This window comes from Strix aluco, chromosome 15 (assembly GCF_031877795.1).
Source record: "Strix aluco isolate bStrAlu1 chromosome 15, bStrAlu1.hap1, whole genome shotgun sequence".
In the NCBI taxonomy this organism is placed as follows: Eukaryota; Metazoa; Chordata; class Aves; order Strigiformes; family Strigidae; genus Strix; species Strix aluco.
Genome location: NC_133945.1, coordinates 10,630,707 through 10,645,894, shown reverse-complemented (window position 1 = coordinate 10,645,894; position 15,188 = coordinate 10,630,707). Strand labels below are relative to the sequence as shown.

At 57.3% G+C, this 15,188-nt stretch overlaps 1 protein-coding gene across 5 annotated transcripts in view; it reads left to right on the top strand.

The window, feature by feature from the left end:
• The first annotated feature begins 2,071 nt into the window (after positions 1-2,071).
• ELFN1 (extracellular leucine rich repeat and fibronectin type III domain containing 1) overlaps positions 2,072-15,188 on the top strand; it is a 109,564-nt gene continuing 96,447 nt past the window's right edge. For 3 of the 5 annotated variants that reach the window (XM_074840908.1, XM_074840905.1, XM_074840904.1), the window contains exon 1: positions 2,072-2,579. The gene's annotated coding sequence lies outside the window, so the exon portion shown is untranslated. Of the gene's footprint in view, positions 2,580-5,893; positions 5,929-10,216; positions 10,363-15,188 lie in introns of those variants that run through there. The other 2 variants (XM_074840907.1, XM_074840906.1) reach the window with 2 other exon arrangements.

Here is a 15,188-nt window from a genome sequence, read left to right as displayed (position 1 = left end):
TGCAAAGTTGTTTGATTGTACCAAGTCTTTCCACCACCCCCGTTGACCTGGCAGCTGGTAGGAACAATGCAGCTTTAAAGCCTGTCCTGGATCCATGGGCGAGGCTCGAGGTTTGGGGGGGGCTGCCTCTCCCAAAGCAGCCCTGGGGAGTTGGGTGCTGTGTGCCAGCAGGCAGCAAATTTGCAAAGAACCTTTTGCAAACCTGACCTCTCCTCGCTGCTGATCTCCATGGGTGAAGACCTGCAATGGAGCGCAGCGCCGGTGGCATCCCTGTCCCCTCATCTTCCAGCTGCCAGCAGCCAGCTCCAGGGCTGGCATGAACCCACAGTGTTTCTGGCTGCCCTGGGGACTGTGTGGCACTGAGGAGAGGGCTGCACCCTGGGACACCCTGCTCCTGGCACCGGGAGGGTCCTGGCAGTGTCCTTGCCCTGCCCAGCTCACTGACACAAGCCCTGGGCTCAAGAGCCTTCAGCAGAGGCAGAGGAGGGATGAGACCTCTTATCTCCAGCCTCCCCAGGAAGATGTATTTGACCCCAGAGCAGCCCTTGTGGTGGCCCCCTGCCTATTTCATGTCACTGCCTGTGCATTTATTAGTCCAAAGCCATTCAATGGGAACTCCTTGACTTCAGAGCATCCCATGGGACATGGGAGAAATAGGATACCCCTGCTCCAGGGAGGGAGGGAGGGAGGAGTCTCCCATGCTTCAAGGGCATGAGTCCAGGTGGTGGTGTAGAAGGGGAAGGGGAAGGGGAATGGAAGAACCTCAGAGCAACCAGCTCACACAGAGACCAAGCCCCAAAGCCTGCCCAGCAGGTCAGGGGCCAGGCCAGGGCTGTGGAGCAGAGGATGCTGGAGCCCTTCTCCCTGACCCGCCCTCCCCATCACACAGGGGTGTCTCCTGCATTTCCACGGGCGCTTCCCCAGGGCTGTGTGTCTAACGCAGCCGAGCGCCGTGCCAGGTTGCCAGCTGCTGTTTGGAGAGGGGCCATGGCTTGCCTGTTCCCAGGCTGTCTCCCAGCTCTATTACTCCATGCTTCAGGTTTTTTGGCTGTGGTGGTGGTGGTGTTGCTATTAAATGAAAGCAGTGACATTTCTCTCCTGCACCCCACCTTCTCTGTCTCCCCTGCCACCTCCTTGCAGGGCTGCAAAAGGGACTCACGGGCTCAGAGATGGCTTGAGGCACCTTGGCCCGTCATGAGAAATGCACTGGCCAGTCCTCACCTCAAATGACAGTGCCTGGGGAGAGAGAAGAGCACTTTTATTCTGAGGGCCGGCTCAGTGCCAACCACGCTTTAATCACCCTGAAGTTGTGTGCTGGGTTGATAAAACAGCATAAAAAAACCCCAAACAAATGGGAAGGTGGGACAGCAGTCTCTGGGTCAGGCGAGGGGTGGTCTCGGGCTGGAGGATGCCTGGGAAGGGCTGAGCACAGGGGCTGGTGACCCCAAGGGGCTGTGGGTGGTTGTCCTGGCCCAGCCCCATCGCTGCCCCAGCTCTCGCAGCCAGCTCACCCCAGCCCCCCGTGCTCCCAGTGTCACCTGGAGCTGCCCAGCTGGGCCCAGTTTGACCCATGGGGGTTCAGGTTGTGTGTGTGGGGGGGCTGTCATGCACATATGGGGACACACAGATGTTCACATGGGCTCACAGAGACATGTACATATATGCAGACACACCCAGGCTCCTGCTACTCCCCCCACAGCCTGTGACACACACATGCACAGATACCCCCCAACATAGACACACACCCCAACACACTCATCCCTGCAACCCCCTCCGGGTGTCACCACACACACACACAAGCACAGCGTCACATACACACACAGATACTGCCAACATGCACACTCACACCTTCACAAACCCCAACACACTGACAAGGTGTCACACACAGAGTGTCACACAGTGTCACACACGCAAGGGTCACACACACAGGGTCACACATGCACCGGGTCACATGCGCAGTTACACACACGCACACAGTGTCTCACACACACGCCCCCCCCTCCCCTCCCCGCTCCCCCGGTGCCTGCCCGGCTCTCCCGCCCGAGCCGCTTATCGCTTCATGTCGTGACAGCGCGGCCGAACACCGCCGGGTCGCACCGAGCCCAGGCGAGCCAGGCTCAGCCGAACCGGGCCGTGCCGAGCCGAGCCCTACCGAGCCGAACCGGACCGTGCTAGGCCGAGCCGAGCCGCACCGCACCGCACACCTCCGCCCGGCCCGCACCGCACCGCCGAGCCGCGCCGAGCCTATCCCAGCCGAGCCGCGCCTATCCCAGCCGAGCCGAGCCGAGCCGAGCCGTGCCGGTGGGAGCCCCCCGGGCCTGGCAGCGCTGCCCGGCACCGCCTGCACGGGCAGGGCTCTCCGCCTGACGCAGTGAGGAGCTGCAGCCCTTCTCTTCTCGGAGGCCGGCTCCAGCGCTGGGATTTGCTCGGCTCCGGCTGCGTTTCCCTGCCCGCCTCCTGCCCCCGGTCCGCCCGCCTGGAAGGGCGCGGGTATCCGCAGCCGCGGGTGCTCCCGCCGCCCATCACCGCGCCTCGGGGCTGGGCGCGCCGCCGAGCGCCGGGAGCCGCCGCCGAAGCAGGTAGGCAAGCCCGCAGCACCCCCCTACCCCCCGCGGCCCCGACTCCCGGCCCCGACCTGAGCCCCCCCACCCCTGCCCCGCCCCGGCCCCGCTCCCGGTGCCCGCTCGTCCCGGTCCCCGCGGCCCCCGCCCGGTGTCTCCCCGCCGCGGCGGCGCCCGGCGCTGACCGGGGAGCCCCGGCGAGCCCCGCGCAGCCCCCGGTGGCCGCTCCGTGTCGCCAAACTTTTGGCGGCTGCAGCCCAGGTTGGGACTTCGGCGGGAGGGGACGGCGGGGCAGGCGGCGGGGGCGAGCGGGGCGCCCTCCCCTCGGCGGGCGGGGGAGGGGACACCCCGGTTCGGCTGCTGCCCCTTCTCCCCCGGGTGTGAGGGGGAGGTCGGGCCCGGAGCGGCTCCCCCCGGCCGGGTCGGGGTCGCGGAGCCGGGGGAGCCGCGCCACCCCCCCGCCCATGGGGGATCCCCACTTCGGGGTCTCCCCACCGCCTGCGGGGTGCGCCCGAGCTGGAGCATCCCCGGGGGGAGCCCCTGCGTGCCGCCGCTGCAACTGTTGCCTGCGGGAAGCCCCTGCGCTCCGGGGGAAGAGCCGGTGCGGCGGGCAGCGGTGTCCCCCCCAGGGGCAGGGGGCTTCTGCCCGCGTCCCCTCCCCGCCGCACGGAGCCCTGGGCGGGGTGTCTCTCACCCACCACCTCAGATAACCCCGGCGGCCCTGGGCCTTGGGGTGGGAGCTGTGGTAGAGCCGCTCCCCGGCTCTGCTCCCCCTGCCCCCCCTATCCCTTCTGCATTCCCACGCCGGCAGTTTGGACCTGCCTCCCCACATGCGCTCCTTCAGGGGCTATTTCTGTCCTCGCGAAACGTGCCGCACATAGAGCTTTAATTAAAGAAAATTAGTGGAGGAGGGCGGCGGTGACTGGGGGGGTGGTGGTGGTGGTGTCCGTGCTCAGGGAGGGGGGGACACCGCATCCAACCGGGCGCCGGTCCCGCATCCTCGCCCGGTGCGGCGGGGGCCCGGCTGCCGCCTCGCTGATGGCTTGGGGGAAGCGGGGGGCAGGTGCTTGTCTGTGAGTTTAAGCCGCTTTCGCTTGTTTTTTTGTTTTTGTTTTGTTGTTTGTTTTTTTTTTTAAAGGGGTGGGGGAGACGGACGGGAGCGTGTTCCTGCCCGGTGGGTGTGTTGCAGTTTTAATTATAATGGCAGATGTTACTGTAAAGTTCCCTCTCAGTTCCCAAATTCAGGCTGAGCCCGGAGGACCGGCGCACTCGCCAGCCGGCGGAGACCGTCTTAAACCGCGGCCGGAGTTGCCAGACAATTTTCTTGATTGTGTTTAAATGAAGCTCGCCCCGGGCTGGGGGCCCGCGGGACAGCGTGAGGGGGGGGTGCCCCGTCCGCTCCCCGGCGTGGGGCTGGGGCACTCCCCTCCTTCCCTTGGGGGGTCCCTGTGCAGGACACCCCCACCCCCACCACCCCCGGGTCTCGCCTGACATTGCCGACGAGGCCGGGGACGGCAGGGCACGGGGGGCAGCCCCCCACCGCGGGCAGGACCCCTCCAACCAGCCCAACCCCCGGCGGTCCCCAGCCCCCGTCGCGCTCGATGTGCAGCGGGGCTGGTCCACCCGTGCGCGGCGGGACCCGGCCGGCAGCAGCGTCCCGGTGCTGGGGACATGCCGGCCTGGCGGGGTGTCCCCGTGTCGTGTCACCCCCCCCGCACCCTCCTCTCCTCCTCCAGCTCTTGCCGGCCACAAACCTCCGCATCCCCGCTCCTCCCCGGGCCGGGCAGCCCGGGGGGGAACCGCGGTGCTGCCCACGTCCAGGCTGTGATTTGCAGCCCCGGGAAAGCCCAGCGGAGGGAGGAGAAGGGGGGGGGGGACACCGGTATCAACAGGCTCCCCCGGGGACAGAGGCAGCGGGGCCGCCGGGCTCAGCCGCTCACGCCTTCCCCAGCCGGGGACTCGCCTCCTCCCGTCAGCTCCGTGCGTTTCGGTGCCGGTTTGCACTCTATTAAATATTTAGAAGTTTGCAGCGGTGAATAAAGCGATCGTTAATAGAAATGGATGGCAACGTTGCAAAGGGGGTGGCACCGGCTGTGGAAACGGCACGGCTCACCGGGGAGCGGGCGGGGCCCTTCGGGGAGTATTTTTAAGGGGTTTCACCTCAAATTAACGGTTCGTTGCTCCGAAGGATCGGGCAGCGCCCAAACCCAGACGCTGCTCTTCAAATTTTCGACGGCGTCTTTAAGGGAAAAAGCATATTTTTCTGCCCTGCCTGACTGGAAAGAATAACCCCGTGCCTGTGCAGAGAGGACGCAATCCTCCTGAAGTTTAGCACCTAAAATCACACCCCCCCTCAAGCACTTCTCGCCTGGCACCTTGCAGGGCTGACACCTCCCAGCCCTCCCGGTTTTGCCCCTGCCTGGCGGGGTGTGCAGGCAGCGGGGGGCAGTGGGGTGCTGTCTGTGGGGGCCGGGAGCGTGTCCCCAGCCCCCCCCCCGAAGTGCAGCGGGAGGGCAGGCAGCGGGGGGCAGCGGAGGGACCCCCGTCCTGGGGAAGGCTGGGGCAGGGATGAAGTTTGCCCACTAAACTGGGGGAGCCCTCCCCGGGGCGGGAGGGGGGCTGGGGAACCGGCCGAGGGGGGCCGGTGCCTGGCTGGCCGGGGAGCTCCCCACGCCGGGCTCAGCCGCTCCTCTCCGAGCTTGAGTCAGCGCTTTTGTAAACCGCGTGGATGGGGCAGCGCTCCGCGGAGCGGGCTGCGGTGCTGCCGCGGGTGCGGAGGCAGCGGGGGACGGGGAGGAAGGACGGGCTGGGCCGAGGGGGGGGCGAGCAAAGAGGGAAAGAGGGGGCGAGGGTTGCCCGGGGGGTGCGGGCCCACCACCCGCGGCCTCTCCGCGGCAGCCGCTGCTCAGAGGCGCTGCACGGGCAGCGGCGTGGGGTGGGATGGGGCAGCACGGAGAGCGCTGGGGGCGGCCCGACGCCCCGGTGACGGGCGCCAGAGACAGCCTGTACCCCCCAGGATGGGTCGGTGCCGTGCCCACGCCCGCTCCCTTCTCCCCCCCCACGCGGGGGGACGCTCCCACGGCCCGGCGTTGCCCACGCGTGTCCCAGCTCGGCCGCCGCTCCGGGCTGGGGCAGCGCCGCTCTGTGACAGCAGAAAGTGGCTGGAAAGGGGCGAGGCGTCACACGCTCTGCCTCCGGGAGGCAGGGAAACGCTGAGGGACCGATGGGAAGGCATGAATGAATGAATCTCCATAAAGAGCCCCAAGCAGCAGGGAGAGGGAGAGAGGAGGAGGAGGAGGAAGGAGGAGAGGAGGAGGAGGAGGAAGAGCCGGAGCAGGGCAGGCAGCAGCAGACGTGACGCCGGCAGGTAAGGAGGTGCCGGTGGCCGCACGGCCCCGCGGTGCCCGGGCTGGCAGGTTGGGGGGCACAGCCCAAGGCGGGGGGCGAACAGGAGCCACCGGCACCCCTCGTGGTTTGTTGGGGTTTTTTTTGTTTTGTTTTGTTTTTGGTTGTTTTTTTTTTTTTTTTTTTTTTTTTCAGGGGGGGATGTTTCCCTCCTGCCTCCTTGCAAAATGTGTGATTCCCCAAACTTCCCAGGACTCCCCCTCCACCCCCGGTACTGCCGCCCCGCATCCCGCTGGCTCTGGGGGCGGGAGGGGGGGCTCCGGGCTGAGCCCCTTCCCCGGAGCAGCCCCCTCCGGGCAGGGGGGCGGCCGGCTCGGCCCGGCCCGGCCGGGCTGTGCTCGGCGCTGCACGCCGCGGCGGGAGCCGTGTCCTGGCCCTGCCGAGCGGGGCGGCAGCTCCCCGGCGGGTACCGGCACCGGCGGCCGGACCTGCCCCGCACCGGGGCAGCCCCCAGCCGGGCCCAGCCCACCCGGTGGCCATGCACCTGCCTCGGCGTGGCGCCAGGATTTACCCTGCCGGGGGCATCCAGCTTCTGCTCCGGCTCCCTTGGCTTTGGGAGAGGTTCAGTGGGGAGCTTCTCTCCCCCTGATCTCCGTCCCCCTTTCGCCGCTACATCTCTGCTGCGGTTACATAAGGCAGAGGAGCGTGTAGCCAGCGCTAACGCGGCCCAAAGCATCGGGGTCTCACCCAGGGATGCCCAGAGCTGAGCTCAGCCCCGTCCGGCTGCCCCCCATCCCCTGCTGCACCTGCCCCGCTGCCTGGGGTGAGCCACCCCACTGCCTTCCCCTGCCCGCTGCAGGGGCTGTGCCTGCGGATCACGCAGGCTGGGGGGGACAGGTCCACACAGGCATCCACATGCGCACCCCCTGCCCTGCCCTGCAGCCTGCGCTTTGGCTATCGCGCAGGGCTGGCCCGCGCTAAGGCTGCTTACATGCATACAGTCCTCGCTATGCACACACACACACACACCGTTTGATGAGGCAGCCTGGCTCTCGCAGATGAGTCCACTCCAAAGCCATGCACGCCAGAAGTGTTTGCACACAAGCACACGGCGGTAGGTAGCCCACGGGTCCTGCTCTTACACACACGTGGGCTAGTGCACGCCGTGGGGGCTCGCCAGTGCCGGCACAGGGGTGGTGTGTGCTCTCCCTGCCTGCATGCTGAGGCAGGGAACTCGTCTTGGATGGGGCTGGCTCCCCCCTCATGCCAGCTCCTGGCCCGGGCCAGTGCTGGGAAAGCTGCAGGCCTGGCAGGGCAGCCCCGGCTGGCTGCGGTGGGCAGCTCTGCGGCTGCCCGTGGCTTTCCCCTCCCTGACCGAGGTGCTCCGAGCAGGGATCAATAATGCCTTTCTGATTGGCTTCAATTCCCCATTCAAAATAGTCACTGCATTAGGACTTGATTTTTCTCCCCTTTGACTCCCGGCCAGATTAGATTGTGAATTTGGCTGATTTCAAGCAACTGGGGGAGGGAAGAGTCATACAGTGAGTGAGAGAGAACTGAAATATCCTACAGGATCCCCTGGAGGGGAGAGAAATCAGGTCTAGATAAGAGCTTGTTCTCCCTGTCTAGCTAATGCTTTCCTGTTTGATGATCAGAAAACACAAGATCTAACCTCTCACCAGGACGGCTTAACTATGAAAGGTCAGGCTTTTGGCTTGTTCGAGGTGCAAGGTTTATTATTATGAGCTATGGATTATTTATTTCGGTTCTCCCATCATATGCTAAATATAGGATTGCACAATGCATGCAAACAGAAGGACGTGGCCGGTGCTTCGGAGGTTTCTGAGTCAGGCTCTGGATGTAGCGCTGAGGTTGGAGAAGCTGTGACGGGGACGGGACACACGGTCCATGTTCCGGAGAGCCCAGTGCTGTCCTGCCTGCTTGTAGAGTCTCAACCCCATCCTGGGGCAATTTTAAACGATGCTTATCTTCTCCATGCATGTGCTGGGGGTTATGTCAGTGATGCTCCATGTCCCAGAGGGACACAGAAAGCAGTAGCCAGGCGCATCCCAGCCACGCTGGTCCGAGTGGAGTTTCTTTGTCAGCTGCTTCAGGGCCAGGATTTCACATGGAGAAAAGCCACAGCAGCACAGCAATGCCTGCAGCATCCCAGCTGCTAGCACTCAGCTGTGAATTGGTGTTAACTCCAGGTGTAGCAAAAGCCTGGGTTTATGTGGTTTCTCAGTAAAGGGCACTGGAAAGCCCAGTGGAGCAGAGGAACTTAAGAAGGAGCTGCTGGAAGACAGCGAGGAGCCTCAGGAGGAGAGGATGTGGGGCTGGGGGCTTACTGCAGGTAGGCTGTGCCTTTCTGAGCTGTCTGTGATGGGGGCATGGGGAGGCAGCTGGTGGAGTCACCAGCAAGGCTTTTGAGGTGAAGGGTGGAGGAGAGGGGAAGCTACCTCAGGGGCTGCAAGGCGGTATGAGCTGGGAGCACAGCCTCGGGCGGCGCTCTGCGTGATACGGTATGGTTGCTGGATTTTTTGGGTGTTATGAACTGTGGTCCTGGGGGGAGTCTGAGCGAGCCTGATGGCAGGACAGCACTGGGGCCGAGTGTCTGGGTGTGGTGAGGTGGAGGTGTGATGGTCAGCAGCAAACTGGGCCCAGAGGAGGCTGGTGGTGGGGAGAGGACCTGGGTGGGGCTCTGTGGGACAGCTATGGAGCCATGTGTGACCCCAAAGGGCGACTGAGGAAGGAGGCAAATCTGTGAAAGTGGTAGGGCTGTAGGAATCTTCCAGTGAAGGGGCTGGAGTGGAGGCCCTGAGCCTTGGTTCCATGTCTGTTATACCCCCAGGAGAGCAATGGCAGCCAGGGTGGACGGGGCTTGGTGAGGAGGAAGAGCATGAAATGGTACATGAGGTGCAGTTTGGCTGTTGGAGTGATGAGTATATGTACAGTCCTTAGTACAAGGGTTGTCTGGGTCTCTGAGACATCCCCATAATAGAAGCAAATAATAATAAATATCTAAGAAAGGAGCTGTGAGATTAGCTCCAGGGGAGCTGAGGGGAACCTGGAGCCTCCGTGCACCACAAGGAGCTGGGACAGGAGGGGTCTGGAGGAGGTGGCACTGAGGGCGCAGGGTGCGTGTCAGCCTGTGTAAGGGAGCTGGAGGGACATGGGAGGAGGCCGGGGAGGTGGAGATGGGAGTTGGTGTGGTTGTGACAGTGGCCTGAGAGAAAGCTGGGTGCACTTAAAAAAAAAAAAACCAACCCTCAACAAACAAAAAACCCCTTATTAGTCAGGGGAGGCTTACAATCAGTCATTTGGGTCTGCCTTCTGTACCGCCTGACATGGTCCCCCATGCGATGTAAGGTTCCAGGTGTAATTCAAGATGACCCAGTGGCCAGAGACCCACAGATTATGAGGAAAGCCCTCTGCAAACGGAATTGTGGTCAGCTGCCCCGGGGAGCAGAGCAGCCGGCACCCCTGCCCTGGGAGCCTGAGCATGTTCTCCCCTCTGGGGACCGGTGGGGGAGAAGCGGATGTCTTGGGACGGAGTCCAGACCTGTGACCCCTGTTCCTGCTGGGTGGGATCCTGCCCAACTTGAGGACCAAACCATCAGGTGTTTTGTTCAAACACACGTTGTATGTATTCAGGACTCTTGGTGGGAAAAGCCAAATGAACGCAACCCTGCTGGCTTCCCCCTGCCCCTCTCCCCTTTGTGCTTAGGGGGAACCAGAGGGGAAAACTCCAAGGTTTGTGCTTTTTTTTTTTCCCTCCCCCATTTCAGCATTTCTTTAGGAGCTGGACAAGGGCAATTTCTGTAGCTCACTCATATTTTTAAATCGGCAGGAATAAGTTTATGGAAACGTATGTGTTTTACTGTATCAGCTGCTCTCAGCTTTTAGCTTTATTACAGTAAGTGCAGAGTTTTTTGTGGGCCAAACTCATTCATTGTATTTAATGGAGTTAAACGGCAGGCAGATTTGGCAACTTGTTTGTGTATATCTTTGTAAAATGGACAGGCAGAGATAATAAAATTTTATACTTTATATGACATCTTTTAGGGAAAAGTCTTCCAATATGTTTTATAAACAGCATGCATATTTTGTTACAGTATATGCTCATACCTAAGTACAAGACATTAATGCTGCTTCTTTTTTCCCTTTCCTAGAGCTATATATGTGAGTGTGAACTTGGATTCACCTATGTTATTTTCTCGTGCTTCTTTCCTTACAAGTGTCTTCATTGGTTTTAAACAATTTCACTGGATTTCTTTCTTTCCTTTTGGTGTATTTGTATCTCTTCCTAGAAATGCAGGTGTAGTAAGAGCCGTAAGCCTCACTGCGAAGGACTCAGAAGGAGGGAAGAATAATGTATGTAAAGCCTCTTGCTAAATACCTGAAGCACTACTAAACTGTCCCAGCTGCAAATGCAATATCTCGGGACCTTTCACAGGTACAAACATCTGCTGTGAAACATCTGAGGGGCTGTGGTTCTTTTGTTGTGTGGTGTTTTTTTTGTTGGTTGGTTGGTTTTTTGTTGTTTTTATTTTTCCCCTGAGATGCTGTTTTCCTCTATTTCCAGGGTGTGATGGTATCGGTTTTTTGACCTATTCTGGGCCAGGCTTAACTCCTGCTTGTGCAGGGCCTTTTCCAGTGTAACGGAAAGCAAACGGACACTTGAAGCTGTAGAAAAAACTGTATTTCTAGAAGATGGATTTGTTTTTTAATGGGGTATTTGATGTTTTTCCAGGCTCTAAACAAATTAGACCTAGACCTGTGGCTACTGGGCATAGGGAGGGGAAGTGGTTGATGAGCTGAGCTAATTTATTACGCAGCTTTGACTTATCAAATGGTCATCATTCCCCCATATGGAGCACTTGGGTGTGTGGAATTGAGGGGAGAGGATACAGCTGTACGGGGTAAATGTGAAACAGTGGTGAGTGATAAGGATGTAAAATTCTGGTGACATTAAAATAAATTGTGGGTAGTGAGGCGTGAGATATATCTAATGTCAAAGGAACCCTATAACGTATTTATATCCCTGCTCAGGATCTGCTGGCGTTTCTAAATAATGCATTAATTCAATTACACATTCTTAATTAGTGTTTGCTCAAATTGGAGCAACACCATCAATTTACTCTTACTGCCTGTTATTTTTATTTCGCTGGTGTGGTGGGTTTCAGTTTCTGACTTTTCCCCCTCTCAGCTTTGTGAGACTTGTACACCCGGATGCGATGCTCACACCATGAACTGCAGCTTCTTTGGTAGTACAAGTTTTCCATATTACAAATATTTTTATGCTCACAGGCTGCACAGTGCTGACCTGACCCTGTAATTGGAGAAAGAGAGAGAAAAAGAGCCTGGATGTGAAGTGGCTTCCTTCAAATGCTGAGCATCATCCTTTCTCGGTAGAGCAGGGCGATTGGTAGCATGCTGGAGCAGGATTAGGCCCTTTGGGCTCCCCCAAGCAGGGGGACTTTTGTGTGCATTAATGTGGTGTATTTTTTTTTTTTTTGTTTGTTGGTTTTTCCTTCCTGGAAACTCACGATAGTTGCAGGGATGGGTGCTCACTGTCCCTCTGTAGTCTCTGGAGTGGCTGCGAGCACCCAGGGCTGCTCCTCTCTGCTGCTGGCACCCGGAGCAGGGCTGGGGAGGCACAGGGTGCTATGTGTCATCCAGTGGGGCTTGTGTCTGTCTGCTTCCACATGGGGAGAGTTGAGGGATAACGCGTTCAGTGCTGTGCCCTTTATCGCTTTGTCCTGAGGGAAGACATGCTCTTGAGAGCTGCTCTCTGGTGTTTGCTCTTCAGTGTCTCCTGGAAAGGGAAGTGGGGTCAGGGGCACGTGTGCAGGGTGGAGGCTGGCGGCTGGGGCGCTGGTCCTCTGCACAAGCCAGGTTTGGGGTTAGCACTCATTTGTAATAAATGTATTAGCTGATGTGTTTAAGATGTAGGATGATAACAGATCAGGGAGACTAACACAAGCCAAGACTGCTCCATCCAAGCTGTGCCTTCCAGGAGCGGATGAACACTTGTATCAAGTTTGCAGTAAGCAGGTTGGGCTTTCCTACCCCCCGCCCCTTTTCTTCCTTTTAATTCTTGTTTCTGGCTTTGCTTCTCTTCCCCACCCTCTGCCCACGCTCTCCTCTCGCTCGGAGGCGAGCGATGCAGCCTCGAAAGCCCCATTCATCACCGCCTGCTAGCGAGGCACTAGCAGCCGCCGACGCTCCATTGATTGACTGTGGCGGTGAGTGAATTTAAAATCATTACGCTCCTGAGACAGCTTTTAAATATGACGAGATAAAAATCAAATCTGTAAGAAGCCTTGTGAAAAGGGTCTCTCCAGCCAGGGAATCCCGGGTGCTGTTTGGGTCTAGGGAGACCCCACTGCTCTGGACCTCGTGCATGTCCCTGCATGAGCCTGGACCGCTCCGTGCCGGTGAGATGAGAGTGGGCAGGCAGCTGCTGGTGGAGAATTAAGTAGAAGTATTTCACTGTAGAAAAGACTATTGTGTAAAGCCATCCATCTGCTGTCTGTCTAATACTTTGCATGAATTAATGAGCTGATTGATTAGGAAAAGCTTGCAGCAGCCGGGTCAGGTAGATGATTCTTGTCCTCATGTTACAGGTGGGGGGAACTTGGAGGCATAGAGGTTAAGATTAAGGTTTCCAAGGTGTGGGTTTTTTTGCCATCAGTGAATGCTGTGGTTAAGACATTTGTCTGTGTCTTGTTTTACTGATTGATCGATCTGATTTTGGATGCCTTTTGGCTTGCTAGAGCAGCCGCAAGAGCTTGGTACAGCTGCAACTCAGCCCTGGAGAGTCTCAGCTCGGGATCTGATCTTCCAGCATGTTTGTGGCGAAACAGCACAGTCTGCTACAGCTCTTGGCTGTGATGTTTGTAATCAACAGCCTCTTCTCCTTCCACTGGATAAGACAAACTCTTGCCATTTCTTACAACATCGGCTGTTTAACACGCCTTCCTCTCGCCCCGCAGCCTTTGCCAGGCAGGGCTTTCTGTAAGCATCCCCCTGTTCCTCAGAGTAACTCTCCTGGCCACCTGCAGCTTGCAGAGTCTGGTTGCTGATGGCTGGATGCACGGAGCATCTCTCTCCTCTACACTACGATGAGTGCAGCTTTTCAAGAATGGTGCATTGAGCAAATGTCACTCCACAGCCCCAAAATCTATCAAAGGAAATGACAGCGGCTGTAAGCATTAATCATCCAGTATCATCAAAATAAAGTTGTTGCAACAGAGCGTTGTCAAAGGATAAATGTCTTGACTTCAGCTCAGTGCTGGTTCTATTAATGCTGGCGGTTCACCAAGGTATTCTAGGAGGAATTGGTAATTGCATGGCCCAAGTGCTCATCTTGTGACATTATTAATTAACTCTTCCCACTCCAGGCTGGGCAGCTGGTCAGTCTGATCACAAGGAAAAAGCCTGGGACAGTTGTGGAGTTGAAGTAGCTTTTCATAGCTGTGCTGAGGTGTTTGTGCCTGGCCCTGCTTGAGTAAAAGCAGGGGTGTGTGGAACAGCACTGAAGGGGCATTTCCCAACCACCCTTCTGAGCTCTCATTGCAGAAAGAGTAAAGCTGTTAAAGCAACGCAAAAAAAGGCAATGATTAGAAAAAAAAGAGTATTGAACATCTGATTTGGGGTATAAAAATACCTGCTTCTGCTTTACTCCTGCCCCAGGATGTGGCTTGGGAACAAACCCCATAACCCTCGTGCTGGTTCTGCCCCTGCTCAGGGCACAGCAGGTACAAACGCTGTGAGCAGATGTGAGTGTGATGAACAGGGCATCCATCAGGGCTGGCAGGACAAGGGATGTGACCACGGGTGTCACCAAGCCGATTAACTCCTGGGGATGGGGGAGGCACTGCAGTAACATCACTTCCAGCCACCTTCTCCTGGGAAGGTGATGCTGAACAGTGAATTGCAAGGTCTGGCATGTGGCCCAAGGGGATGGAGAGCTGCTGGAAGTGGATTTTTGTTTAAAATCCAAGAGTTCAAACCTACCTCTTGTATTTTATGGCGCCATCGAACTTTCATGCTGTCTGGATTTGAGCCTCTGTCTCTAGAGGCTGCGGGGACCTGGCCTGTGCTAGGAAAAGGCTGTGCTTTGCAAAGGCTGTGCATCTGCCCAGCTCTGCTGTGCAGGCAGGTAGGACTGGAACTGTGGGGTGCAAACAGGCTGTGTGGGGTGCATGGGTGAGGATGGACACCCCCCTGAGCCTGTCCTGTGTTGCTCACTTGGCCTGGCTCCTATTTACCTTGTCTAGGGAAATGCCAAAGCGTGGGCCCAGGAATAATGTAACTGCTTCTGGAGAGCATCTACCACAGAGGAGTAAAAGGAAAGCTTCAATACATCAACATGTTTCAACACCTGTCCCAATTCACAAAGGAGCAGAAATTGGGCTGTGGAGTCTGTGTAACTGCTTCATGCTTAAAGAAAGAAGGGGAAATAAATCTGTGGGATGAGATTATTAAAGCTCCCCAAGAAATCATAAAATCATTTAGATTGGAAAAACCCCTTAAGATTGAGTTGTAATGCTTACAAGCAAAGTGAACATCACCGCCCCATCGAAGTTCAGAGAAGCTTTTCATGTTGCTTGCTGTATGGGTCAGTTTTTTAACCTTGAGCTTCTCTGATCGTTTGCGGAAAAATCCTCTTCTGTATTAAAATCCTTTCCAGTTGTGAACTCAGTTGTAGGTTCTCTAATTCCACGTTGGCTTTAAGAAAAGCCCCAAACTTTCTGCATGGCTTTTCCCCTTCTCTCTCAATGAAGAATTACTAGTTCCTGTTCTGATTTTTTTTTTTTGTTTGTTTTGGTTGTCCTTTCCAGTCCCTATCTTACTAACAAAACAGCCATAAAATAGCATCATGTTGTATAACTCTTAGGATGACACGCTCTCTTTTGCACTGGAACTCTTACTTGTGAACAGCGTAATGCACTTCATTTTAATTAGGCTGGGTTGGGAAATAAGTGTGTTTCACTTATTGATCTTGCTTTTCTCCCCGTTTGTTTTGAAGTGCTGTTGTCCGTATTTTCAGCAGGTGAAACCTGAAGTATTGTTGCAAATCCTGACTTTCTTCTGTGGTTTAGATTATAAACAGCTCCTTGGAGCCAGGGCTTGTGGGGTTCGTTGGAGCTGCTGTATTACAGATGATTTGTTCTTCTGGAAACAGCTCATAAAGAGCTGGTCACAGGGACCAGATGGGAAATAGCCTTCAAAGCTGGCCAGGTTTTCTGTGACCATCTGAGAGCCCCTTATAGG